At 35.9% G+C, this 27,144-nt stretch overlaps 1 pseudogene; it reads right to left on the bottom strand.

Annotated features, from left to right (window-relative positions):
• LOC136840092 (soluble guanylate cyclase 88E-like) overlaps nt 1–27,144 on the bottom strand; it is a 92,640-nt pseudogene that overhangs the window by 63,014 nt on the left and 2,482 nt on the right.

Raw genomic sequence — 27,144 nt, 5'->3', positions numbered from 1 at the left:
AATAAAAAAAAATTGCTCAACCATAAATACCAATTATGAAAAAACCGACAAATCTAACAGAGGTTATACTCTCATAAAAAAACGTAATTATGAAAATAAGTAAAAAATTTTTTTCATAAATATCATTTAAAAACCAAATATAAACAGAATCAGAATAAAGATTAAATTATATATATCAATTATGCCCAAAAACGACACATCTGATATAGATATTTCATAAAAAAATTGAAAAATGAAAATTAAAAAAACAAGAAACAATTTGTTCAATCATAAATACCCAGTAAGGCAACATCACACCTAAAACGAGTAATTTTTCATGAATAAGAAAAACAATTCAATGCAAACATCAAGCAACTGACTCATGAAAGCACGCTGGTGGGCATTAAACGTGCGCATGCGTGCAAAGGAGTGCAATGTCTCGAAATGGCAATGACTGACAGAAATCGTACGCAAAATAAATCAGCAACATTTATATTGCAGGAATATGTTTTAACCAACACTCATTCTATTTAGTCTTGCTATGAACATATGGCGAATTCCTCTGGGTCCAAAATGTATCAGTGATAATACTGTTAAAATTAGGATTCATAAAATAGGCGGATTTTTTCAATAAGCATAGTTATACGTATACTACGTATACTGTATACTTTTGCAGTATACACAGCAGACTGTATACTGCAAATCCAAACTATGACTATTAAAGACTCAGGTTAAAGAGAGAGAGAGAGAGAGAGAGAGAGAGAGAGAGAGAGAGAGAGAGAGAGAGACTTCATTCCCATTAGAATCCACACACACACACACACACACAGAGAGAGAGAGAGAGAGAGAGAGAGAGAGAGAGAGATTCCACACACACACACACACACAGAGAGAGAGAGAGAGAGAGAGAGAGAGAGAGAGAGAGAGACTTCATTCCCATTAGAATCCACACACCGAGAGAGAGAAGAGAGAGAGAGAGAGAGAGAGAAAAAGAGAGAAAAACTGAACCACCTCCTAACACCTGTGCATCAATTTTGTACAGGTATAAATTACAACAGAACGGCATTCTTCCAGGATTTATTATTTACCCTTGCACAGAAATATCAGGCCTCATAATCTGAACAGAAGAAGATTTTCAGTGTATTAATCGCAAGGATTCTGAAGAAATTCTAACGAGTGATGAGGCCACCTTACACATGAAATCAAAGATCAGCTATTTTATGAATTCATTTTTTGATTTCCATATGTTTGTGTTTGTTATCTGAAAGTTAGGAGAGATGTGTCCCGTCCCTGCATTTATGAATTTAATTTTCTTCAGGAAAAATATAATTACACCGATACTATCGTTATAGTTTATAGGGATATGACAACAGGAGAGCCTTCGAAAATTATCTAAGACTGAGATAATGTCCAGTGGCCTGATTAAGTTAATATTTCTTTAATCCAAAAATATATTAAGGATCATCCCAACATCCCCTTGGAAGCAATCGGTGACTAGTGTCGCTTGATAGAAAAATAAAAAAGTGGAGAACTTTGAATGAATCTCGCAAGCACGCCTCACAGAAGAATGATTGAATGAGTGAGTGACACTTCTTTCACGATTCACTTGACCTCATTAGGTGCTGTTGACAAAAAGAGATTTCTATCAATCACTTCCATTTCCTGAGTCATTCTCCAAGAAGAAGAATGAATGAATGAGTGATAGCTCCTTTCATGAGTCACGTGACATCATTAGGTGCTGTTGTTATTATAAGGATCGTGGTCACTGATAAACAGATTTCTATCAATCACTGCCATTTCTGAGTCATTCTCAAGAAGAAGAATGAATGAATGAGTGACAGTTCCTTTCACGAGTCACGTGACCTCATTAGGTACTGTTGTTATCAGGATCGTAGTCACTGATAAACAGATTTCTATCAATCACTGCCATTTCCTGAGTCATTCTCCAAGAAGAAGAATGAATGAGTGAGTGACAGTTCCTTTCACGAGTCACGTGACCTCAGTAGGTGCTGTGGTTAAGGTAACGAGGAGGAGTGCAGACACAGAGACATGCAGGTTTTCAAGAAGAAGAAGAACAACAACAACAACAAAAGCGAGTCTACGAGCGCAAAAAAGTATGAAAGCTCGTGTGCAATCAATCACCAGTTCGAAGATGTTGTTTACGTAGCGGATAATCTGGCAAAGGCAGCGGATGAGGAAATAAAATCTTAAGGTAACTCTCGCTGCACTTTAAGGTTATTTCTTCAATTCTACAGGTTTTCGTTTGTATTATTTTATTCTCTTTATATCTACAGAATGCAACACAAACTTCTACAGTATGAAGGAGAGATACAAAATGTGATTAGAGTGAGCTGTTTGGTCAAACTACGTGTTTCTTTTATGAACATGAGTTAAAAGTCATTCTTTCTTCTACAGTATTTAGACTTCCTACGTTTATCATCATCTAGCAGATCTACGTTCGGTCACCAGAATCAAAACACACACAACAGGATCTACTACTGAATTTGCCCGGGGGCAGATATGTTTCAGCTTGTATGGGCTTTCAATACCACACCCTCAGGACAAATCAAGAAATAATAATAATAATGATAATGATATTAATAGGGTCGTGCAACGGTCGTGCAAGGGGGAAGGGGACACTTACACTCTCGAACCGGAAGTCGACGTGTGGGCGGACCAGGTCGAACCAGTCCGGGATCTTCTTGCCCACGAGATTCGGCATCACCTGCATCAGGCTGTTCCCGATGTATTTCACGACCATTTTGTTTCTGCAATGGAAAAATCCATCAATCAATCGAAAAAAAACCTTCATAGTTAAACGTGATAATCGCTCGTGGCCTCAGGGTATATCTCACAGGGTTTCAAGCAAATGTCACTCAAGGTTTCAGGTAAAAATCTCTTAAGTTTCATGCAAAAATCACGCAAAGTTTCTGGTCAAATTCACGCATGGATTCTGGAAAAATCTACTTTAGAGTTTCAGACAATATCAAATGGGGTCTCAGGGTATATCTCTTAAGGGTTTCAGGCAAATGTCACTCAAGGTTTCAGGTAAAAATCTCTCAATGTTTCATGCAAAAATCACGCAAAGTTTCTGGTCAAATCCACGCATGGATTCTGGAAAAAACTACTTTGGAGTTTCAGACAATATCAAACAGGGTTTCAAGCAAATGTCACTCAAGGTTTCATGCAAATATCACACAAGGTTTCAGGTAAAAGTCTCTCAGGGTTTCATGCAAAAATCACGCATAGTTTCTGGTCAAATTCACTCTTAGATTCTGGAAAAAACTACTTTAGAGTTTCAAACAATATCAAATGGGGTTTCAGGCAAAATCTCTCAAAAAAAAAAACTTTCAAAATTACTTATGGATTCTGGAGAAAACTTCTTTAGAGTTTCAGACAATATCAAATGGGTATCAGGCAAAAATCTCTCTAGGTTTCAAGCAGAAATTACGCAGGTTTCCAGGCAAATGTCACTCAAGGTTTCAGGTGAATGTTAATCAGGTTTCTGAAAGAAAATGACTCTCGGTTTCATGCAAACATCACGCAAAGTTTCAGGTCAAAATCACTCGTGGATTCTGGAAAAAATGACTTAGGAGTTTCAGGGCAAAAAATCCCACAGGGTTCCAGGTGGGAACCGCTTAGAGTTTCAAGCAAAAAATCCCTAAAGTTTTATATCCAAAATTCTCTGCATTTTCAGATAAAAATCACTTCAGGTTTTCAGGTCAGATTCACTCAGAATTTCAAGCAAAAAATTATATATATATATATATATATATATATATATATATATATATATATATATATATATATATATATATATATATATATACATATAATCATGAAGTTTCCAGTCGCTTAATATCAATCTCCGTTGGATGTCGCCGAAGGTTTCAGGATAAATGAATGTTAACTCAGTTGACGTAAACCATTGAGCCATCAAGAAGGTATTCTCTGTTTTTACCCGTCGTGGAAGACAGTTCATTGGCACGTTTGGGAACACGCAGCTCTTTGTTATGAAATTTTTATCACACCGTGATTTATATACAATCATCTTGGCAAATTCATCAGAATTTCACGTGGGGACAAACCCGCGACGTTTCAGCAGGTTGAGCCAAAATCTTTTGCCGACTCCCGTGGAAAGTTCTAGGACCCAAAAATTTGACACGCATTTTCATAAAATCACTCGAAATTCACGCTTCGGTTCAGGTGAACCGCTTAGAGTTTGACAAACCATTGCAAAAGGTATCAATCTTTTGCCGATTGTATAAAATTCAAGTGTTTTTTCATATAAACGCATGAACTGTCATTATTGCGATTTTCAAACAGTACGATAATACCTCTCTTGATGGCTCAATGGTTTATCACTTCAGGTTTTCCAATTCATTTATCATATAATCAGAGATATTTCAGCTTCATGATTGTATATAAATCACGGTGTGATAAAATTTCAAGCTTTCCAAACGCACTAATGAACTGTCATATTGTCGAGGCTAGTATATTTCCCCGCTCACGACGGGTAAAACAGTATTTCAATCTTGGCAAAAGATATACTCTTGATGGCTCAATGGTTTACGTCAACTGATCATATATTTTATCATATATATATATATATATATATACTATATACAGTAATCCGCCTGTATTTGCGTTCTCATGATTTGCAGACTCTCGCATTCACGGATTTCTCTGTGGAACGTATCGACCCATCATTTGCAGAAAATTCGCCCATTCGCAGTATTTTTCACTGAGAAATATTCACTAATACTGCATTTTCATATCACTTTCATGACTAAATGCACTTTTTGTGATAAAACTATTAAATACTCAGGTATAAGCATTTTTATAGGCTTTTCTTTGTTTAAACTATCAAAATAGGAAGTTCTAAGTGTTTTTAGAGGGTTTTAAGTATTTGTGGATTTTAGCTATTTGCACGGGGTGGGGGTGCAGCCTCACCCACGAATACAGGGTTTACTATATATACATATATATGCAAATATATATATATATATATATATATATATATATATATATATCTATATATATATATATATATATACATATACACAGACAAGACTGATAAACAGATCAATAGATTTTATAATACAACTTATTCGACAGGCATGTATCTAATGAATGAACGCCATTGTAAACTATGCAGTTAGTGATACTAACCAATTCATATCATTAACAACTATCAAACACTATAATATCGCTAACAATGATTACAGGTAGATATTACGTAATTAAGATGTTATCAGGTGCCTGTGTAGATGAAAGGCAATATCATCAGAAAGGGAGATACAAAAAGCAAAAAGTCTATTATATGAATACTTTTCAATGGATCTGAATGGCGCTAACAAAACTCCCAAAATCATTCATGGAAACAACAAAAACATACGATTTCTTTCAGTCATCTGACTCGTATATATACAGTTCAGGGAAACGAGTATATCGAAGCAAGGAAATCTAATTTCACGTTTGAATTTAAAAACCCATTGATTACAGAACAGTTTCATTCCATGTTTCCTGGAAACTGCCTGCCTGTGAGCGGAAACGTTTTCTTCTACATTCAGGGGAAAGGTGTGTACTGAAGCGAGGAAATCTAAATTCATGTTTGAATGTAAAATCCTATTGATTACAAAACTATTACCTCTCCATGTTTCCTGGAAGCTGCCAGCCTGTAAGCTGAAACGTTTTCTTCTAATGTATCAAGAGGTAATCAACATTAATGAGCATTTAAATGTGGCAAACTTCATCTAGAATCGTTTGTCCTAGAACAATCAAGCACGAAAAAAAAAATCAGAAAAACGTGGTCTCATTCAGAGAAATGTTGAATTCACGTGCACGCCACCGCCGAAGATCAGTGAACACCAACCTACAATCATTCCAGAACGGCACGACCCCTTAAAACTACTATTTCAGGGACCTCAAGTCATTGTTTTTCTCAAATATCTTAAAACTAATTATTTGATCGAAAATATGCTGACGCAGTGTACAAGATAATATCCCGCTAATTTTTTGGTAATATAGTGCATTGTCCAATGGTGTTAGTTAAGGTTTACTCTTTTGACTTTTAAAGGCAAGCCGCATGAGTCAGCAGGACTGATCTACACAATCGAACGTCCATTATCCCCCCATAGATGGGAAAGGGGGGGCGGAGATGGGAGGGCAGGAAAGTGGGTTGAGGGAAGGATGAGGAGGGGAAGGGAGAGGGAGGGACGGGATGGGGATAAAGGACGTTCCGAATGCGCCAGTTTTGGCGATGCTTTGGCAACACCATGTAAGTCAAGAGTAAACGCCTTAACTAAAACGATTTGATAACGCACCATATTACCAAAACTAGCAGGAGGTGCTCACACTAATCAAAGCCATTTTGATCAAATAATTGGTTTGAAAGATATTAGAGAAAAGTGATTACCGGTCCCTGAAATGGATAATATATCAACAGAAGTAGCAGAACAGATATAATGTCCACCAAGAGCATGCAGAAGGGGAAGACTTCTGAAGAGCATAACGCTGCAGGGCGAAGATCGTTCATCCCGGATCATGGTCAGGTTGACTTTGGTTACTGAAGGCGGTGTTGTCGAAGTCAGCTGGAAGGTGACTGCACCGCAACCACACACATCTGGTTCAGCAGCGGATTCAGCTGTCTGTTTATAGCGTTTTGTAAACCTGTTGAGGAAGAGGAGGAGGGAGTGCTGTGGTTAATGAATGACGGTGGCCGGGTAATAAAGTTATGGGAAAAAGTCACAGGAAAAAAGTCATATTAATTTATGGTCGCCGGTAGTCGTTAGGCTAGGTTGGGTTATAGGATAGGTTAGGTTGTTAGGTTATAGGATAGGTTAGGTTGTTAGGGTTAGGTTAGGTGGGGTTATAAGATACATTAGGTAGGTTGGGTTGGGTTATAGGATAGGTTAAGCTATGTTAGGCTGGGTTATAGGATAGGTTAGCTTAGGTTATGTTATAGGATAGATTAGGTTAGGTTGGGTTACAGGATAGGATAGGATAGGTTAGGTTGGGTTATAGGATAGGTTAGGTTAGGTTAGGTTATAGGATAGATTAGGTTAGGTTAGGTTATAGGTTAGGTTAGTTTATAGCATAGGTTAGGTTAGGTTATAGGGTTACAGGTTAGGTTAAGTTACTTTTTAACTGTGACTTTATTACTGGCCACCATAAATCATTGTGACTTTCCTGTGACTTTTTCTGTCACTTTTTTTTTTTCCTGTGACTTTTTTTAATGGGATTCTGAATGACCCGTAGCTGAGTCTGAAAGGAAAGTCGACCCGAGGTCCTTTGAATATACTCAGAGTATATTTGAAGGATCTTGGGTCGACCAACTCTCAGTTAGTGACCGATGAGAACAAGATGGTGACTGGAACTGAAATCAAAATATATGATTTGGGCCGAAGGCCAAGCCAACTGGGACCTACGATGAGGTCATTCAGCGCTGAAAGGGAAATTGAGAAGAGAAGGTTTGAAAGGTGTAACAGGAGGAAAACCTCGCAGTTCCACAAACTTACCTGAGTGATTTGACCCATCGTATAATAGGCGTAGCCTCGTCTTTTAGATCTATAGTGAAGTAACATGCCGTCTCTCGACTCACTTTCGCAGAAGAATGAGGGAGGCGCATGCTGGGTAGGAAAACTTGAGGTACTCGTGAAGGTTGTCTAACCCTGTGAGAAAATAAGAAAATACAAGTAAAAATTTGCCAGAAGTTTCTTTGGTGTATTCTGTACAGCATATAATCAAGGCCACCTAAAATAGATCTGTATTTCAGGGGTCTCGGTATAATGAAACTTTAACCACGGGCCGGTGGTGGCCTATCCTATTTCATTGCCAGAAGCACGATTATGGCTAACTTTAACACTAAATAAAATAAAAACTAGTGAGACTAGAGGGCTGTAATTTGGTATGTTTGATGAAAGGAGGGTGGATGACCAACATACCAATTTGCAGCCCTCTAGCCTCTGTAGTTTTTAAGATCTGAGGGCAGACAGAAAAAGTGCGGACAGAAAAAATTGCTGACGGACAGACAATGCCAGCACAATAATTTTCTTTACAGAAACCTAAAACAGAAGGAAGGTTATTGTGATACTGATTCATAACTGTTATACACAGAGGCAAAAATAAGATCTTAAGACTTTTGTACATTAAAATGATGCAAAATAATATTTACAATTTACTTGACCAATGTTAAGAAAGAATCCTTGAGGAATAAAGGATTCCCCCTTAAGATAGGTAAAGGTAGTAGTAAATATGATTTTGCATCCTTAATTCTAACATGGAATCATAACTGTCATACAGAGGTAAGAAAGAGTCTTAATCTCTTCTGCATTAAAAAAACAGAAAAATAGTATATGCAATTTACTTTACCTATATATTAAGGAGAATAGTTTCTCCTCTCTGAGGATTTTGTGTAGCTGGAACCTCAAAAGTTGTAATGTATTGCTGCCTAAAGCAATTCTCCATGTATTGTATTAATTTACATACATTTTTATCTATTTATTTATTAGTTTGTTCATTTATTTTTTCTTTTCCAATAAGTGATCTCTTCTTTCTGTATTTCCCATTACCCTTCGGCTACTTCTTTCAAATGAACACCATATTTTTTGAAAGACTGAATTTCAAGTCAATGGCCCCTGTAGCCTTTTTCGTATGAACAAGGCTCATCTTCTGAATAATAATAATAATAATAATAATAATAATAATAATAATAATAATAATAATAATAATAATAATAATAATAAATACTTTAAAAGAACATGGTGACATCACATACTGAAATTTTGTTATGATTTAGCACTCCTCAATCAGAGTATACTTTTATTTACATGATATACATACAAATAAACTGTATGCCTTCAATCTCAAGACGTGCACCTCTTCCCCACAGAGAAACCCAAGATCGATCCCATGGGAGGATACGAACGTGCCAGTTTCCTGAAAAGATCCATTGACCAAGGCACTGAATTAGGTACGCAGTTGGTGGTCAACTGTGGTGGGTCTCTGCCATGGACGAGGAGGGCATGGGGCTAGCAACTTCATACACCCAACATTTGTTGAGGACTGAGAATTTACGGCCTTCTAGAGGCCACTTTCTTTACGAGAAAAAAAAAGCGCATGCTGAGGAAATATGACTTATATACTTTCATACGCGCGCGCGAACACGCACACACACTCAAATGCAGGCGCAGACACAGACACACACACATATATATAAACATAATATATTCATAAATATATACTGTATATATATATGTATATATATATATATATATATATATATATATATATATATATATATATATATATAATATTTATTTATAAATTGTTTATATATATATATATATATATATATATATATATATATATATTTATATATTGTTTATATATATAATGCATATATATATATATATATATATATATATATATATATATATATATAAATTTATATATATCTGTTTATACTTATCTCAGAATGACTCACCATTTAGGAAATCATGGACGTGTCTCCTAAAAACGGAGAGAACTCTGTCATATCCGTATTGCCCGACGAACTGGACGAAGAATTCCCCATCCCGAACATCAGGTCCTCGTTTTTGACTCCCAGGATCTGTAGAGAGAGAGAGAGAGAGAGAGAGAGAGAGAGAGAGAGATGATTAATATGACTGCAAAATCCTCTTTTTCTATTTATCTCCATCAAATTACATATGTATATAAATCACTTGTTAAATTATATTGACAGATGTAATATATATAAATATATATATATATATATATATATATATATATATATATATATATATATATATATATATTATACATATGTATGTATATATATGTATACATATATATATACATATATATATATATATATATATATATACATATGTATGTATATATATATATATATATATATATATATATATATATATATATATATATATATATATATATATATATATATATATATATATATATATATATATATATATATATATATAAAGTATATACACGATTATAATCACATTAACACATGATCTGTTTATCACATTACGGCAGGTGGAAAAAAATAAGAGAACGGGCCAGGTCCTGACCGGTTTCGACTCTATTTCTAAGCCATTGGCGACTTTGTAACTTTACCGTACCTCCACGGCCTTCGCCGCCAACCTAGGAATAAGTTTCTCGTCGTAGGTGTGATGCGTGCTGAAGGCGGGCTGGTCGATCTTGGCCTGCCTCCGAATCTCTTCCCAAGTGTCCTCGCCATACTTGTCCTTGATGTACTCGCAGAAGTTCTCAACAAGTAGACCATACATTGCAGGTACTTAACGAACGCCACCAGCCTGGAGGGGCAGAGAGAGAGAAAGAGAGAGAGATATGAATATTAATCTGTTTGGTTCAGTTCATATTGTGGGGGATGCATATGCTAAGCTAGGTTAGGTTGGGAATATAATAATAATAATAATGAACCAAACAAAAACTTCTTTCAGTTTTCTTCTGAAGATGGAAAGAGAAACCCACAAGATTCCTGTGTATAACTTGTTTACTGGTAAATATTTACATATTACTTTGATCTCGAGCACTTTCAGGTCCTAACTGTGACCCTTTTTCAAGAGATGAGGTAGTCAGGCTGGTTCAAGGCCCAGCAATCTTGTGGGTTTCTCTTTCAATAATAATATAATAATAATAATAATAATCTGTTTGGTTCAATTAATACTGCGGGGGATACATATCCTAAGATGAGTTGGTTGGGAATAATAATAATAATAATAATGATACATATCCTAAGATGAGCTGCTTGGGAATAATAATAATAATAATAATAATAATAATAATAATAATATTGTGAATAATAATAATAATAATAATTGTGAGGATCCTATGCTAAGCTAGGTTAGGCTGGGAATAATAATAATAATAATAATAATAATAATAATAATAATAATAATGATGCATATCCTAAGATGAGTTGGTTGGGAATAATAATAATAATAATAATAATAATAATAATAATAATAATGATGATGATGATGATGATGTAGAACTCTCAATGCCGAGACCAGGAGTAATTTTGTTTTAAGGGTCACAATAATATATCAATAGAATGTGAGACTTTATAAAAATGTATAAAAAACTTTCGAACGCTATCCGGGGTTCATCTTCAGTTGTGGACCTTATACAAAAAATGATAATAATAATAATAATAATAATAATAATAATAATAATAATAATAATAATAATAATAATAATGTCAGTATTTGTTCGGTTCAGCCAGTGTCGTAGGGATGCCTGTGCTTCGTTGGGTCAGGCTGGGAAATATTATAATAAATAATAATAATAATAATAATAATAATAATAATAATAATAATAACGTCAGTATTTAGGCTAATTCTCATCAATCATTCATGAGAATTACCGTCGTAGGGATGTAGTGGGAATGCGATTAACACCACCAGGTAAGGAGGCCTGTGCTACATAATAATAATAATAATAATAATAATAATAATAATAATAATAATAATAATAATAATAATAATAATAATCATTCAAAAGAACTGTTGTTCTGGGGATGTGGTTTAACCTTCTAGATAGGAAGTCCATTGCGTTGGGTGAAATAATAATAATAATAATAACAATAATAATATTTTTAATCAAATTAGCACCAATCGTTCATAGAACCACAATGGAAATTCGTTCCTAACTGATCTCTTCCTACCCTCTTTACTTAGAAATCTCTCTCTCTCTCTCTCTCTCTCTCTCTCTCTCTCTCTCTCTCTCTCTCTGAGCTCTCTCTCATCAGGGACCAGGTCATTTCAATTCAGGCCTCAAAAAATGGCAAGCGTGCTGTTCCTCTTCGTCTGTTAGTCACTTGACAGACAGACAGACAGACAACTATCTCTTTCTTCTGGCTAATACGATATTGCAGTTTCATTGTGTGTGTGTGTGTATATGTGTACTGTATGTATATATATATATATAAATATATATATATATATAAATATATATATATATTTATATATATATAATATATATATATATATAACTATATATATATATATATATATATATATATATATATATACACACACACACACACCTACACCTACCTACCTACATATATATATATATGTATATATATATATATATATATATATATATATATATATATTCCTATTCAACTATCAAAGTTCTAAGACATTTCAAGTCATAAATTGATGAATACAACGGAAAAAATTGATACACTCATAAATGCGTTCGTTCTCAGAGACTAAGATGATCCCTACACCAAAAATAAAATAATAAAAAAAAGAAATGGAAGAAAAAAAATGAAGAGAAGATTAGAGATACATTGAAGCTGGAAGAGCATTTTTTTTATGTTTCATGTCTAGAGTGATCATCCTCCCTCCCCAACAAACTCCCCACAACACCACGCCCCCTAAAATTCAAGAGCCAGGTATCAGAAAATTTTGTAGCTTTTTCCGGATGACGATTCGGTACCACCTATAAAATGAAAGAAAGTATGTATAAAAATTAGCTTATATTCTCTCTTTTAATATTAAACTTCAGCACCATGTAGGATGGAATGGAATATAAATTTAGGCCACAGGCCAAGCGCTGAGACTTATGAGGTCAGTCGCGCTGAAAGGGAAGCTGGAAGGTTTGAAAAGGTGTAACAGGATGAAAACCTGGTGGAAAATAATGTTGGGAGAGGGCGGATAGCGGATAGCAAGATGGCAGAAAGATTACGAACGGATGTACAGCAACAGGAACAGAAATGGGCTGCAGCAAAAGGCCTAAGGAACCTCAAGTGATGCTTGCAGCGCACTATCCCCCTACGGAGTTCAGCATCAGGTAAAACCACTCTGAACCAGATATGTTACTATACTACAGCGGACAGACCAATGGGCTAGATTATTACATAAGAAAAATGAAGAGCTAAGACTGAGAAAATACTAGCAAACCGCAGAATTCTGGCCGATTTTGGGAAAAAGAAAGAACACTTGAAGCGTGCTGGGTGACACAGATGCCAGGTTTCCGGAAAATGCCGTGAGACCCGAAGGCATATTTTATCGTTTATGTCTCGTGAATGGCAGAAGAAGAAGAAGAAGAAGAAAGAGAAGAGAAGAAAAGAAGAAGAAGAAGAAGAAGTATATAATTAAAGAAATGTGTAATAGTGAAACTTACTTTCAGGTTTTCTTGGATCTTCCACTACGTTATAAATGGTATGAATACACATTTGTGACAAGGAATTTTGTGAAAATGTATTATTTTGTATTCATGTTGAGGAATTCCTTACTGAGAGGTAGTATATTATTAGAACAGTCAGGTACAGAGGGACCACCTGATAGATATGAAGATATAAGATTTCCAAGTAATCTGCGTGAATGGGAGGAGTAAGAGAATAGGTTTGAGAAAAATTATGTAATTTTTGGGACCATTAAAACAAAACACACACACACACACAGAGAGATGGAGAGAGAGAGAGAGAGAGAGAGAGAGAGAGAGACAGATGCTGAAGGATGTCTATGGGATATCTTATGTCGTTATTTTTCAAAATATTTTGTAATAATCTATATATATATATATATATATATATATATATATATATATATATATATATATATATATATATATATATATATATATTATAATAATGTATATATGTCTGTGTATACATATATATTTTATGCATTTGTACGTGCAGTACTCTCTTTCTATACAAATATTAAGTAGCATTCAGATGAAATGCATTTCTCTTTCTGAACAAGAATTTTATTTCACAACCATAACTCCTTTAATACTAAAGCAATAAAAAATCCTACCTCCCACGTGTAGCATTATTCTGGTCTTCCTGAACGCCCTACAAAGGACATACGAGGATCTCCCCGCCCGCCCCAAACCCCACCCTTTCTAAGCCTCAACGCTTCCGGTAGCCTCCTTAGCCAAAGCCCTTGCAATAAACTCTCCATCCCGAGGTGGCTGTGGCCACCTGACCCTGGGGATCTTGAAGCCTCCAGATCCGCTGGTTGAAGGTCCCCCCTCCGAGATATTCGGGGTCTCTACCGGGGAAGGATTGCGGCCAAGCGACCAAGTTTTCCCATTACAGGAATCCCGGAATCCCGGTCACAGGGAGGATTTTCTGACAGGAACTTATCGCCCGTGTCCTTTTGGGATTACACGGGACAAGCCTGTTACTAAGCAAAGCGCTTATTCCCCCACAGTACAATCCATTACAGATACCCATATATAAAAAAAAAAACACGTTGCGACCATACAATAACTCAATAAGAGAAAAAAATAATTGCAGAAAGAGAGAGGGGAAAAAACACAAGGAAAAAACTGAACTCCCTTTGTTACATTAAAAAAATACAATAAGGAAAAAGGGAAACCCTTAATAAAGTCAGCCCATATAAATCGCCTGTTCCACCCCCATAATAATTCTATAAGAGAAAAACAAAAGACAAGTGAGAGATAACAGAAATCTTAAAATACATCGAAATGAAAAGTCAAAAGAGAAAAACTCACTTTTTCCTTCTTCGTATCCCAGCATTGCTGTGAGACCGCTAACACCCCAACTAAATTGTAATCACACTTCACTTAAAAAGTATAAAAATACATAATCACCCTGAAGACCGCAATAAAGCATACGACACTCGACAACCGGAGCTCCATTCCAAATCACCAACTAATCAAAACTAAATGTCGAGTAGAGGACACAGTGATGCACCTTACACCATTTAAGCTTGCATTTTATCCCTTATATAACCACGATTACCAACATCTCAACAACATAAACACAACTTCTAACTAACTACCTAAATGCTAAAACCATACACCTGTGCACATTTCTTCTTTGGAGCGGGTTTTCAATCACCTTGGTAACGCAATTAAATCCCACCGCTGCCACCAAAACTGTTACCCCCCACCAGGGTATAGGCCTTACCTGAAGTTCCATTGGTATCTTGTTGTCGTCGGCAGAGAAGTTTCCTTTCCTCTCTCTCTCTCTCTCTCTCTCTCTCTCTCTCTCTCTCTCTCTCTCTCTCATTTACCTAACCTGTCTAAAGGTGTGTAAATCAGATCCTAAACTACAAAAATAGAGTTTATTAAATAAGCTTCATAACAAAACATGCAAAATATTTGGAGTAGATATTAAATTTATTAAGTATTTATAGTCATCGAAGTCTGTTACACATAACTTTCAAAGTCATAGCTGTCTCTGTTCCATTCAGAATGACCACTTTTCATATCGGCCATTTTAAATGCTCACTCAACTAAGACATATCTTCCCCAGAAACAATCATGGCTCCATTTAGCAGGCATTTCTGGGAAAAATGGAACCCTCACTATTATACCTAACACTAGAAGCACAAAATTGTTAAATAATGTCAAAAAGAATAATTACTAAACAATGATAGTAACACATGTAAAGGTTAGTTAATTTAAAAAGTTCAATGCTTACATTCCGCAGAATGGATTCCAATTCCCTTGTGTTCCAACACACATCCAGGCACTATTGATTCTCAGCAAGGAATGCAAAACCCTCCACCAGAGTCCTCACACCTTAACAATTCCATAACAAATGTATGCATGCTCTTTCATTCCGCACCATGAAACCGATTATGCCAGACTAAAAGTTCCTTGACTTAATAAGGAAAATCCATCACCGATAAGTGATGCTGTATCTAAAGCGCCCTGTCAGTCATTTTGAGCCCTCAGCCGTTAGTGCTTCCTGCGCTTTATACTCTTCTGAAGAACCTCCTTGGTTTCCAACTGGACAAACAAACTTCCGAATCTCAAAATGATGACTCAAAATACTGAATAAACAAATACATACCCCCACCTGCGAGGCCACTGAATATGACAAACGTTTGGTATGTTGCCGGATTATCTCAATATATAATATATATATATATATATATATATATATATATATATATATATATATATATATATATATATACTATATATATATATATATATATATATATATATATATATATATATATATATATACATACATACATACATACATATATACATATATATACATAGACATGATACATAAGTATGTTACGTATGTACGGAAATCTATAATTATTAAAATTCTTTATTATGCCATTAATTGTTTACAATTCTTTTCAAAAGAAGTAAAGTTACTGATATGCAAAAGAAAGTTAACATCTACAATTGAAAAATGAGGTTTAAAAAAGCACCACGATGAAGATAACTACTTTTAATTAGATTACACTCCCTTTAAACTCTGAAGTATTAGCATGATATTTTTGTTTTCATTTTATTGTTCTTAAGGTTGTTTTACATTTCTCAGAATTTTGATCATCTTTACTCGGAATTTTGATCGATTGATTGTTCTAATTTCAATTTCTTTTAAAGGTAATCTCCAAGAAAAATCCCAAAGGACTTTATTTCATTATTTCATGTTATTTATTTTTTTTTTTTGTAATCCAGTTGTTGTGTACGACTGGAACTATCTTCAAGGGAGGATCTCCTTCATGAAATTCCTAGTCTCCGATTTTTGCCAATTTTCATAGATTTGGTTAATTATCATCATGTGTTGAATTTCTGATCCTAATTTCGGTAAAATGTGAAAGCTAGAAGAAAAACTATTCATTTCTTGCTTACTTTCTCCTATGGAATTCCCTCTCTCTCTCTCTCTCTCTCTCTCTCTCTCTCTCTCTCTGTAAAGGAAACAATGAGCCATGGCTATCTAATAAATAAAGCAAGCAGCTCAGTCCATGAATGCCGAAAATACAGAACGACACACTGTCAAACGTATTGTTAGTGTAGTCAAACTTTAAGTTAAAAAGTACATCTTAGTTTAACCAGACCACTGAGCTGATTAACAGCTCTCATAGAGAGGGCTGGCCCGAAGGATTAGATTTATTTTTACGTGGCTAAGAACCAGTTGGTTACCTAGCAACGGGACCTACAGCTTATTGTGGAATCCGAACCACATTATAGCGAGAAATGAATTTCTATCACCAGTGTTCTTCACTGGTCGGTCGGAGATTCGAACTCGCGACCAACAGAGTGGTAGCTGAGAACGGAACCAGCTCACCCAGTGAGGAACTTGTAAAACTTTAAGCCAGCAACTTGCAACAAGTAGAGGAAACAAATATTCAACATTTTCAGTTTATGTAAATATTAGTTTTTTAAGGAGTTACATTATAGTAGTTAAGATCTAATATAGCCAACATGAGCAAACGCTTCAGTTCAGTTCAGTTCTAAAGGAGTTAAGAATATTGACTCAGTGGTCTTGTTATTCTATTGATTATAATAATTTATAACTAGGATAAATTTATGCTGCTCGTATATATAACACTGAAATCTAAACATACTTTTTGAAGATTATTACGTATTGAAATGCATCATGATACGTACATGTTATTTCATATGTTCAATTTTATGGGTATATAACATATTATGATTCATTCAAACTTATGAAGTTGCATAATTTATCTGAAAACATTGCAGATGAAAGCCACAACGCCGGACCAATTTTTCACATCAATAAAAAGGAAATAGTCATCCTAGTTTTATATTGTATTTTGTTAAAGGCAAAAGTACTTATAAAATTACTCCAGAGGCCTGCTTTAGCCATATGTACTTTCTTTGCTAATGTTCATACATTTAAATAAATTCCATTTGCTGGTGTGTGATCTTATTAGCAAAAAGACAAAACTTCTAATTTTCTCGACGCACTTTGCCTGTCTCTGTCTGTCTGTCTCCCCTTCTCTTAACAATGTAGAAAACCAAAGAGATTGTTTAACCAAGTCTTCGATATAGATAAAAGTGAAGTGTGGTGAAAGAACGCGAATGAAAGAAAAAAAAGTTGAGGCTATATAGATTAGTTATTTGTGTAGTACACGTGGCCCAAGAAGTGAAAGGGCCAGAGATGTGGAGAGACATAGGGGTAGCAAACCCCGTTTCGTAGAAAGGTGGATCAGAGTGTTGAAAATAGTTTGGCCATGTAGAAAGAATGAAGGATGATTGATTGTTCAAAAGAGAGTGTTCTTCGGAAGTAACTGGAACGGCTTGGGTGAGAGGTATATCTAAAAAGGGATCATTTTTGTTTTTCTTGTTTCACAAGTTTGTTGGGCTTATATTCAAAATATTTATATTGGCCGAAAAATTACTAGATTTTTAAATATTTTAAAATTCCCGAAAAAATGACCAGTTTTATTTTCCGAAAAATTACTAGATTTTAAAAACTTTTAAATTCCGAAAAAATGACCAGTTTTTAAAAATGCTATCAAATGTCCTAAAAATAACCGGAGGTTTAAAAAAAAAAAAAAAAAACGGAAATTTGTTCAGAAATTTCATCACCGTTATTCAAACATTCAGCAACGATTTTTCAGTTTTTTTGAGAACCATAAGAAATATTTAAAAAAACATGAATAAGAGAAAGTCAAATATCTAAACACAAATATCCAAAAGTTAAAAAGAAAATCATAATTGCTCCAAAAATAAACAATATTTTCAATAAAAAAATTTGAATGAGAATAAAGATTGAATTATAAGTATCAATTATGTCAAAAACCGACAAATCTAATATAGGTTATACTTTCATAAAAAAACGAAATTATGAAAATAAAAAAATTGCTCAACCATAAATACCAATTATGAAAAAACAACAAATCTAATAGAGGTTATACTCTCATAAAAACTTAATTATGAAAATAAGTAAAAAATTTTTTCATAAATATCATTTAAAAACCAAATATAAACAGAATCAGAATAAAGATTAAATTATATATATCAATTATGCCCAAAAACGACATCTGATATAGATATTTCATAAAAAAATTGAAAAATGAAAAGTAAAAAAAAAAGAAACAATTTGTTCAATCATAAATACCCAGTAAGGCAACATCACACCTAAAACGAGTAATTTTTCATGAATAAGAAAAACAATTCAATGCAAACATCAAGCAACTGACTCATGAAAGCACGCTGGTGGGCATTAAACGTGCGCATGCGTGCAAAGGAGTGCAATGTCTCGAAATGGCAATGACTGACAGAAATCGTACGCAAAATAAATCAGCAACATTTATATTGCAGGAATATGTTTTAACCAACACTCATTCTATTTAGTCTTGCTATGAACATATGGCGAATTCCTCTGGGTCCAAAATGTATCAGTGATAATACTGTTAAAATTAGGATTCATAAAATAGGCGGATTTTTCAATAAGCATAGTTATACGTATACTACGTATACTGTATACTTTTGCAGTATACACAGCAGACTGTATACTGCAAATCCAAACTATGACTCAGGTTAAAGGAGAGAGAGAGAGAGAGAGAGAGAGAGAGAGAGAGAGAGAGAGAGAGAGAGAGAGAGAGAGAGAGAGACTTCATTCATTAGAATCCCACACACACACACACACACACACACAGAGAGAGAGAGAGAGAGAGAGAGAGAGAGAGAGAGAGAGAGAGAGAGACTTCATTCCCATTAGAATCCACACACCGAGAGAGAGAGAGAGAGAGAGAGAGAGAGAGAGAGAGAAAACTGAACCACCTCCTAACACCTGTGCATCAATTTTGTACAGGTATAAATTACAACAGAACGGCATTCTTCCAGGATTTATTATTTACCCTTGCACAGAAATATCAGGCCTCATAATCTGAACAGAAGAAGATTTTCAGTGTATTAATCGCAAGGATTCTGAAGAAATTCTAACGAGTGATGAGGCCACCTTACACATGAAATCAAAGATCAGCTATTTTATGAATTCATTTTTGATTTCCATATGTTTGTGTTTGTTATCTGAAAGTTAGGAGAGATGTGTCCCACGTCCCTGCATTTATGAATTTAATTTTCTTCAGGAAAAATATAATTACACCGATACTATCGTTATAGTTTATAGGGATATGACAACAGGAGAGCCTTCGAAAATTATCTAAGACTGAGATAATGTCCAGTGGCCTGATTAAGTTAATATTTCTTTAATCCAAAAATATATTAAGGATCATCCCAACATCCTTTGAAGCAATCGGTGACTAGTGTCGCTTGATAGAAAAATAAAAAAAGTGGAGAACTTTGAATGAATCTCGCAAGCACGCCTCACAGAAGAATGATTGAATGAGTGAGTGACACTTCTTTCACGATTCACTTGACCTCATTAGGTGCTGTTGACAAAAAAGAGATTTCTATCAATCACTTCCATTTCCCGAGTCATTCTCAAGAAGAAGAATGAATGAATGAGTGATAGCTCCTTTCATGAGTCACGTGACATCATTAGGTGCTGTTGTTATTATAAGGATCGTGGTCACTGATAAACAGATTTCTATCAATCACTGCCATTTCCTGAGTCATTCTCCAAGAAGAAGAATGAATGAATGAGTGACAGTTCCTTTCACGAGTCACGTGACCTCATTAGGTACTGTTGTTATCAGGATCGTAGTCACTGATAAACAGATTTCTATCAATCACTGCCATTTTCCTGAGTCATTCTCCAAGAAGAAGAATGAATGAGTGAGTGACAGTTCCTTTCACGAGTCACGTGACCTCAGTAGGTGCTGTGGTTAAGGTAACGAGGAGGAGTGCAGACACAGAGACATGCAGGTTTTCAAGAAGAAGAAGAACAACAACAACAACAAAAAGCGAGTCTACGAGCGCAAAAAATATGAAAGCTCGTGTGCAATCAATCACCAGTTCGAAGATGTTGTTTACGTAGCGGATAATCTGGCAAAGGCAGCGGATGAGGAAATAAAATCTTAAGGTAACTCTCGCTGCACTTTAAAAGGTTATTTCTTCAATTCTACAGGTTTTCGTTTGTATTATTTTATTCTCTTTATATCTACAGAATGCAACACAAACTTCTACGAGTATGAAGGAGAGATACAAAATGTGATTAGAGTGAGCTGTTTGGTCAAACTACGTGTTTCTTTTTATGAACATGAGTTAAAGTCATTCTTTCTTCTACAGTATTTAGACTTCCTACGTTTATCATCATCTAGCAGATCTACGTTCGGTCCACCCGAATCAAAACACACACAACAGGATCTACTACTGAATTTGCCCGGGGGCAGATATGTTTCAGCTTGTATGGGCTTTCAATACCACACCCTCAGGACAAATCAAGAAATAATAATAATAATAATGATAATGATATTAATAGGGTCGTGCAACGGTCGTGCAAGGGGGGAGGGGACACTTACACTCTCGAACCGGAAGTCGACGTGTGGGCGGACCAGGTCGAACCAGTCCGGGATCTTCTTGCCCACGAGATTCGGCATCACCTGCATCAGGCTGTTCCCGATGTATTTCACGACCATTTTGTTTCTGCAATGGAAAAATCCATCAATCAATCGAAAAAAAAACCTTCATAGTTAAACGTGATAATCGCTCGTGGCCTCAGGGTATATCTCACAGGGTTTCAAGCAAATGTCACTCAAGGTTTCAGGTAAAAATCTCTTAAGTTTCATGCAAAAATCACGCAAAGTTTCTGGTCAAATTCACGCATGGATTCTGGAAAAATCTACTTTAGAGTTTCAGACAATATCAAATGGGGTCTCAGGGTATATCTCTTAAGGGTTTCAGGCAAATGTCACTCAAGGTTTCAGGTAAAAATCTCTCAATGTTTCATGCAAAAATCACGCAAAGTTTCTGGTCAAATCCACGCATGGATTCTGGAAAAAACTACTTTGGAGTTTCAGACAATATCAAACAGGGTTTCAAGCAAATGTCACTCAAGGTTTCATGCAAATATCACACAAGGTTTCAGGTAAAAGTCTCTCAGGGTTTCATGCAAAAATCACGCATAGTTTCTGGTCAAATTCACTCTTAGATTCTGGAAAAAACTACTTTAGAGTTTCAAACAATATCAAATGGGGTTTCAGGCAAAAATCTCTCAAGGTTTCATGCAAAAAAAACGCAGGGTTTCGGGCCAAAATTACTTATGGATTCTGGAGAAAACTTCTTTAGAGTTTCAGACAATATCAAATGGGTATCAGGCAAAAATCTCTCTAGGTTTCAAGCAGAAATTACGCAGGTTTCCAGGCAAATGTCACTCAAGGTTTCAGGTGAATGTTAATCAGGTTTCTGAAGAAAATGACTCTCGGTTTCATGCAAACATCACGCAAAGTTTCAGGTCAAAATCACTCGTGGATTCTGGAAAAAATGACTTAGGAGTTTCGGGCAAAAATCCCACAGGGTTCCAGGTGGGAACCGCTTAGAGTTTCAAGCAAAAAATCCCTAAAGTTTTATATCCAAAATTCATGCATTTTCAGATAAAAATCACTTCAGGTTTTCAGGTCAGATTCACTCAGAATTTCAAGCAAAAAATTATATATATATATATATATATATATATATATATATATATATATATATATATATATATATATATATATATATATATATATATATATATAATCATGAAGCTACCAATGTCGCTTAATATCAGGCGGAATTTATATAAGTGATAAATGAATTGGAATCGTCACGAACCCGCGACGAAAGCCTATTCAGCGACTCCAGTTGAGCGTAAACCATTGAGCCATCAAGAAGGTATAAATCTTTTGCCGAGATGTCGTACTGTTTTTACCCGTCGTGAGCGGGGAAAGTGTACTAGCCTCGACAATGACCCACCTCCGCCATGACAGTTCATTGGTACGTTTGGAACACGCAGCTCTTGTTATGAAATTTTTATCACACCGTGATTTATATACAATCATGAAGCTACAAATGTCGCAATATCGAAATTCACGCTACCTCGGTATATCTCCGTTGGAGAATTGTCGCCGAAGGGGATTTATATAAGTGATAAATGAATGGAATCGTCACGAACCCGCGACGAAAGCCTATTCAGCGACTCCAGTTGACGTAAACCATTGAGCCATCAAGAGAGGTATAAATCTTTTGCCGAGATGTCGTACTGTTTTACCCGTCGTGAGCGGGAAAGTGTACTAACCTCGACAATGACCCACCTCCGCCATGACAGTTCATTGGTACGTTTGGAACACGCAGCTCTTGTTATGAAATTTTTATCACACCGTGATTTATATACAATCATGAAGCTACAAATGTCGCTTAATATCGAAATTCACGCTACCTCGGTATATCTCCGTTGGAGAATTGTCATTATATAAGTGATAAATGAATTGGAATCGTGGGGACAAACCAAAAAGCCTATTCAGCGACTCCAGTTGACGTAAACCATTGAGCCATCAAGAGAGGTATAAATCTTTTGCCGATTGTATATAAATCACGGTGTGATAAAAATTTCATAACAAGAGCTGCGTGTTCCAAACGTATTGAACTGTCATGGCGGAGGTGGGTCATTGTCGAGGTTACTTTCCCGCTCACGACGGGTAAAAACAGTACGACATCTCGGCAAAAGATTTATACCTCTCTGATGGCTCAATGGTTTACGTCAACTGGAGTCGCTAATAGGTTGTCGCGTTTTTTCCAATTCATTTATCTCTTATATAAATTCCCTTCGGCGACAATTCTCCAACGGAGATATACCGAGGTTAATTTCGATATTTACATTTGTAGCTTCATGATTGTATATAAATCACGGTGTGATAAAATTTCATAACAAGAGCTGCGTGTTCCAAACGTACCATGAACTGTCATGGCGGAGGTGGGTCATTGTCGAGGCTTTTCCCGCTCACGACGGGTAAAAACAGTACGACATCTTGGCAAAAGATTTATACATGGCTCAATGGTTTATCAACTGGAGTCGCTGAATAGGCTTTCGTCGCGGTTCGTGTCCCCACGATTCCAATTCATTTATCACTTATATAAATTCCCTTCGCGACACAATTCTCCAACGGAGATATACCGAGGTAGCGTGGTTTCGATATATACATTTGTATATAAATCACGGTGTGATAAAAATTTCATATATATATATATATATATATATACAGTAAACCGCCTGTATTTTTCTCATGATTTGCAGACTCGCATTCACGGATTTCTCTGTGGAACGTATCGACCCATCATTTGCAGAAAAATTCGCCCATTCGCAGTATTTTTCACTGAGAAATATTCACTAATTACTGCATTTTCATATCACTTTCATGACTAAATGCACTTTTTGTGATAAAACTATTAAAATACTCAGGTATAAGCATTTTTATAGGCTTTTCTTTGTTTAAACTATCAAAATAGGAAGTTCTAAGTGTTTTTAGAGGGGTTTTAAGTATTTGTGGATTTTAGCTATTTGCACGGGGGTGGGGGGTGCGGTATGCCTCACCCACGAATACGGGGGTTTACTATATATACATATATATGCAAATATATATATATATATATATATATATATATATATATATATATATATATATATATATATATATATATATATATATACATATACACAGACAAGACTGATAAACAGATCAATAGATTTTATAATACAAACTTATTCGACAGGCATGTATCTAATGAATGAACGCCATTGTAAACTATGCAGTTAGTGATACTAACCAATTCATATCATTAACAACTATCAAACACTATAATATCGCTAACAATGATTACAGGTAGATATTACGTAATTAAGATGTTATCAGGTGCCTGTGTAGATGAAAGGCAATATCATCAGAAAGGGAGATACAAAAGCAAAAAGTCTATTATATGAATACTTTTCAATGGATCTGAATGGCGCTAACAAAACTCCCAAAATCATTCATGGAAACAACAAAAACATACGATTTCTTTCAGTCATCTGACTCGTATATATACAGTTCAGGGAAACGAGTATATCGAAGCAAGGAAATCTAATTTCACGTTTGAATTTAAAAACCCCATTGATTACAGAACAGTTTCATTCCATGTTTCCTGGAAACTGCCTGCCTGTGAGCGGAAACGTTTTCTTCTACATTCCAGGGAAAGGTGTGTACTGAAGCGAGGAAATCTAAATTCATGTTTGAATGTAAAATCCCTATTGATTACAAAACTATTACCTCTCCATGTTTCCTGGAAGCTGCCAGCCTGTAAGCTGAAACGTTTTCTTCTAATGTATCAAGAGGTAATCAACATTAATGAGCATTTAAATGTGACATACTTCATCTAGAATCGTTTGTCCTAGAACAATCAAGCACGAAAAAAAAATCAGAAAAACGTGGTCTCATTCAGAGAAATGTTGAATTCACGTGCACGCCACCGCCGAAGATCAGTGAACACCAACCTACAATCATTCCAGAACGGCACGACCCCTTAAAACTACTATTTCAGGGACCTCAAGTCATTGTTTTTCTCAAATATCTTTAAAACTAATTATTTGATCGAAATGGTGCTTTGACGCAGTGTACAAGACACATCCCGCTAATTTTTGGTAATATAGTGCATTGTCCAATGGTGTTAGTTAAGGCGTTTACTCTTGACTTTGAAAGGCAAAGTTGCATGAGTCAGCAGGACTGATCTACACAATCTAATGTCCGCTATCCCCCATAGATGGGAAAGGGGGGTCGGAGATGAGGAGGACAGGAAAGTGGTTTGAGGGAAGGATGAGGAGGGGAAGGGAGAGGGAGGGATGGGATGGGGATAAAGGATGTTCGAATGCATAGTTTGGCGATGCTTGGCAACACCATGTAAGTCAAGAGTAAACGCCTTAATTAAAACCATTTGACAACGCACCATATTACCAGAAACTAGCAGGAGGTGTCTTGTACACTGCGTCAAAGCACCATTTCAATCAAATAATCAGTTTGAAAGATATCTGAGAAAAGTGATTACTCGCCGTCCCTGAAATGGATAATATATCACCAGCGAAAGGGGTAGAAGCAGAGGAGCACGTCCTTACCCGAAGAGCATGCAGAAGGGGAAGACTTCGAAGAGCATGTTCCCTCGCAGGGGCAGCGACTGTTCATCCCGGATCATGGTCAGGTTGACCTGGTTACTGAAGGCGGTGTTGTCGAAGCTCAGCTGGAAGGTGACTTGCACCGTGTCCATGACATACTCCTCGTTCAGCAGCTGGATCTTCATGTCTGTTTTGTAGAAGTGCTTTGCAACCTGTTGGAGGAAGAGGAGGAGGGGAGTGCTGTGGTTAATGAATGACAGTGGCCGGTAATAAAGTTATGGGAAAAAAAGTCACAGGAAAAAAGTCATATTAATTTATGGTCGCCGGTAGTTGTTAGGTTAGGTTGGGTTATAGGATAGGTTAGGTTGTTAGGTTATAGGATAGGTTAGGTTGTTAGGTTATAGGTTAGGTTAGGTGGGGTTATAAGATACGTTAGGTTAGGTTAGGTTGGGTTATAGGATAGGATAGGATAGGTTAGGCTACGTTAGGCTGGGTTATAGGATAGGTTAGCTTAGGTTATGTTATAGGATAGATTAGGTTAGGTTGGGTTACAGGATAGGATAGGATAGGATAGGATAGGATAGGTTATGTTAGGTTAGGTTAGGTTGGGTTATAGGATAGGTTAGGTTAAGTTAGGTTAGTTTATAGCATAGGTTAGGTTAGGTTATAGGGTTACAGGTTAGGTTAAGTTACTTTTTAACTGTGACTTTATTACTGGCCACCATAAATCATTGTGACTTTCCTGTGACTTTTTCTGTCACTTTTTTTTCTGTGACCTTTTTTAATGGGATTCTGAATGACCCGTAGCTGAGTCTGAAAGGAAAGTCGACCCAAGGTCCTTTGAATATACTCAGAGTATATTTGAAGGACCTTCGGTCAACCAAATCTCAGTTAGTGACCGATGAGAACAAGATGGTGACTGGAACTGAAATCAAAATATATGATTTGGGTCGAAGGCCAAGCCAAGCTGGGACCTACGATGAGGTCATTCAGCGCTGAAAGGGAAATTGAGAAGAGAAAGGTTTGAAAGGTGTAACAGGAGGAAAACCTCGCAGTTCCACAAACTTACCTGAGTGATTTGACCCATCGTATAATAGGCGTAGCCTCGTCTTTTAGATCTATAGTGAAGTAACATGCCGTCTCTCGACTCACTTTCGCAGAAGAATGAGGGAGGGCGCATGCGCGGGTAGGAAAACTTGAGGTACTCGTGAAGGTTGTCTAACCCTGTGAGAAAATAAGAAAATACAAGTAAAAAATTTGCCGAAGTTTCTTAGGTGTATTCTGTACAGCATATAATCAAGGCCACCTAAAATAGATCTGTATTTCGGGGGTCTCGGTATAATGAAACTTTAACCACGGGCCGGTGGTGGCCTATCCTATTTCAT

This window comes from Macrobrachium rosenbergii, chromosome 1, assembly GCF_040412425.1.
Source record: "Macrobrachium rosenbergii isolate ZJJX-2024 chromosome 1, ASM4041242v1, whole genome shotgun sequence".
NCBI lineage: Eukaryota > Metazoa > Arthropoda > Malacostraca > Decapoda > Palaemonidae > Macrobrachium > Macrobrachium rosenbergii.
Note: the sequence above shows the minus strand (reverse complement) of the source record. Positions and strands in the feature narration are given on the sequence as shown.